Genomic DNA, 3641 nt, shown 5'->3' on the forward strand with positions numbered 1-3641 from the left:
GAATATATATATATATACTCAAAATTAAAATGTATGTATTTATTAACCTACACAAAGTTATATGCTCAAAATCAAAATTTATGTATGTTAAACTAAACAAAGTTGTACCACTATGTTAAACTAAACAAATTTATGTATTTATTAACCTAAACAAAGTTATATGCTCAAAATCAAAATTTATGTATATGCTACATGGCATGACACGTGTCGCTGACCTGCCACGTGGCGTGCCACATGGCACATTCTGACAGAAGGACTAATTTGACTTACATTTTATCTTTCAGGGACTAATTTGATTAAAAAAATCATTCGAGGACGAAAATGAAGATCGCGTGATCTTTCAGGGACGAATTTGAGTATTAACCCATAATATCTTATTTTTAGCTAGGCTAAGTTTCAGCGTGGCTATTAAATGTCTACTCAGCTATTATATTATGCATGATCCTCCTTTCTGTCTGCGAATGCATGTACGTATCAGTAATGTTTGAAATATCTGAAATTTAATCATACTGTGCAGTCTGTGGCTGGAACTTAACCAGTGAATGCTTTGGCATTTGTCATTGATGGCCTTTACTATGGGGTATCAGACTATGGTTATGCTGCGTACTCAACGGTAATTGTGCAACCTGATGATTAAAAATACTTAAAAGTCTCATGACTAATTTTGCTTTAATCTTTTTCTCGTCGTTTGTTCCCTCCTCTATCCTTACATTTTGTTTCTTGGGTTTCGTTATTGGGTAGCTGCTGGTTGGACTAGTTTCTTCAATGTTCTTGCTGGTAGCTGCTCCAGAACTTGGACTTCCTGGAGTCTGGGCAGGGTTGTTTCTCTTCATGACTATGCATGTTCTTGCCGGAACATGGAGGTAGATATTTGGCATTGACACATCTAATTCATTATTATGGTGACAGTTGGGACACTTTTTGTTGGTTGTTATGACTCACTATGCCCTCCATATTGGCAACCTTGCACCTAAAAGAATCCCAGCATGAAACTGGACATGCTTGTCAACATGTGATATGGCATGCTGTTACATGTATGAAAATGTCTTGCAACTTTATTTTAGAGTTAATCTTTTTCATAGTCCTACTCCTATAGCTAGAGCTATAAGCAGGCTTGATAAAACTTTAGAGGGAATTATGGAAAGTGATTTAAATATACATAATTTAAACACATGTTTTGATAGATTGAGCAGCAAAAATGGCCCGTGGAGTATGGTCTGGTATAAAGATGGCGGTGGAAACTGACCGACATTATTTTGAAGTCATCCAGTAAAGGCCAACTTTTTGAATGGCCAGAGCATGATCAAGAGCTCTATGTTGTGAAAAATAGGCCTGATATCCATACCCTTGCAATTGGATAGAATACATAACAGTGTAGGACTAGAGCAAGTTATTGGAATGTTGCAGTACTTGCTGCAAACCAGTTTTCCAAAATGAAAATGTTGCTGACACAGCTAGATAGAATTTATATAGTTTCCAAATTCAGAAAGTTTAATATGGAGGGGCCGAATTTTAGATAATTTTTTTTATTCTATAAAAATAATTAACATATAATTATTAGAGTTAATTTTTTAAAAGATTGGGAAAGGGGAAAGGCAACCTTGCATATTTGTGACAATTTATGCATTCTTTTTCTTTTGATATGTGATTCTTCTAAATGGAATATAGTCTTATGCATTGTTCAAGTCAGAAATTTCCACATTACTAAACAATTCTGGAAATATAGAAGAAAGAAGTGATTTGCAATTTTACGTGTTTTATGTTTGAGGTTGAAATACATACATGTTCAAACTCTCAATTAACACGAGAGATCTCTAATTTTCACATAAAATGGCACCACAGTTCAACATTTATAGCTATAGTGACTGAGATGTGAAAAAAGATAATGCAAACTAGGCCTTATTTGAATCATTATAGTGGGGGCAAAAACAACATAATGCAAGACCTTTTACGTGAAAAGCACATATCAAATAACTTCTCTTCTAATAGACCAAAGTCATAGTCTGGACTCAAGAAACTATAATCATAACTTACTTCCATGTTTGCAAACTATATATTATTCAAGTGTTTAAGGCAAGTAACCATCCAGTGAACTCAAGAAACTATAATCATGACATACTTCCATGCCTGCAAACTGTACTGTATATTATTTAACTGTATATTATTTAAGTGTTCATGCAAGTTGCTTTTTCACCAACATAGTGATTCAATCCCAATTCCTTCACTGATTAGTTGTTGTTGTTACTTATTGTACTTCTTCCACTTCTCAAGGTACTCTTTAGTGAAGCACTTCCTCCGCATCAACTTCCGGCAAACAAAATCAAAATTCCGTCAACTTCGTTCAACTCCTTAAAATGGTTAAGGATAGGAATTCATAAAAGATAGGAATTCATATACCGAAACATGTAAGAATTATATAAAGAAAATTCTCCATCCATAACGAAACAACAATAAAAAAGAAGACAAAAAAAAAAGAATGATGGAACAAAAAACAGCTAAAATAATTCAACAAGGAGAAGAAACTAGTTAAGTGTAATGAAAACATTGGTACGGAAATATATAATTTAAAGGTTTTTTTGTTGTTGAGGGTGTGTGACATTTCCATGTAACAGTGTGTAAGGATTTTTGAGGGGTTTTGAGTATTTGTACTAGATGTAGTCGATTTGTATGGGATGATAAGTAGGTACTTAGAACTCAGTGCTGTACGTCATGAGTAACTTGAAGACCTAAGGTAGCGTTTGTTTTGAGGTACTGAGACAGAGACTGAGAGATTGAGACTCAGTATCGTGTTTGAGAGATTGAGACTCAGTATCGTGTTTGTTAGTTCAGAGACTGGTACTAAAATTTTTGTCTCTGTCTCTAAAATTTCAGTATTTCAGTACCTCCTAAAAGTAGGGACACAGGGACTGAAATTTTTAGAGATGGAGACTGAAACTTTAATAACATTTTATACCTAAAATACTTTCATTTCAATTAATTAATTCCAATTTTACCCTTTGTGCAAATTAAATTAGAGTTTCATTCTTATTTCAATTCCTGTCTCCCATTTTGCACCAAACAGAATACTGAGATTTATTTTAATCCCTGTCTTTTAGTCTCTGTCTCTCAGTCTCAGTCTTTCCGTCTCTGTTTCTCCACCAAACACTACCTAAGAGTTTGTGGAGATTAAGAATTTGACAATTGAGTCGGAAAACGCAGGTTCAATTTTAAACACTTCAAATTATTTTTTTGTTTATTTTTTCTATCTAGATGTATATGTGATATGTATAAATTCTCATTCACTTGAAATAGAATTATAATTTTTCTTCCATGGTTAAGTTACGTATAGTTATCTTTATATAAAATTGATAATTAAAAATTATTAGATGATTTAAAAATTTTAACTAAATTGATAATTTTTTTAATTATCAATTTTACAATTGTACATCAATTTTCATCTATAATTTATTTTTTTTTACTAATTTTATCTTTTAGTCTCATCTATAAAAAAAAACATAAATAACAATAATTAGAATTCTCATATTTAATCTTTTTATGCCTATGTTAAGTAAAAAAAAAATTATTTATATCATTTTCTAATTTTTTTATTTTTCCTTTTGATATTATGATTGTTATTTTTTTAGAATTTTTTAAATGTTGTC

General features: G+C 31.9%; 1 pseudogene; it reads left to right on the forward strand.

Moving 5' to 3' along the window:
* Positions 1-1466, forward strand: part of LOC107636904 — a 7722-nt pseudogene extending 6256 nt beyond the window's left edge.

Source organism: Arachis ipaensis, chromosome B04, assembly GCF_000816755.2.
Source record: "Arachis ipaensis cultivar K30076 chromosome B04, Araip1.1, whole genome shotgun sequence".
Lineage (NCBI taxonomy): Eukaryota > Viridiplantae > Streptophyta > Magnoliopsida > Fabales > Fabaceae > Arachis > Arachis ipaensis.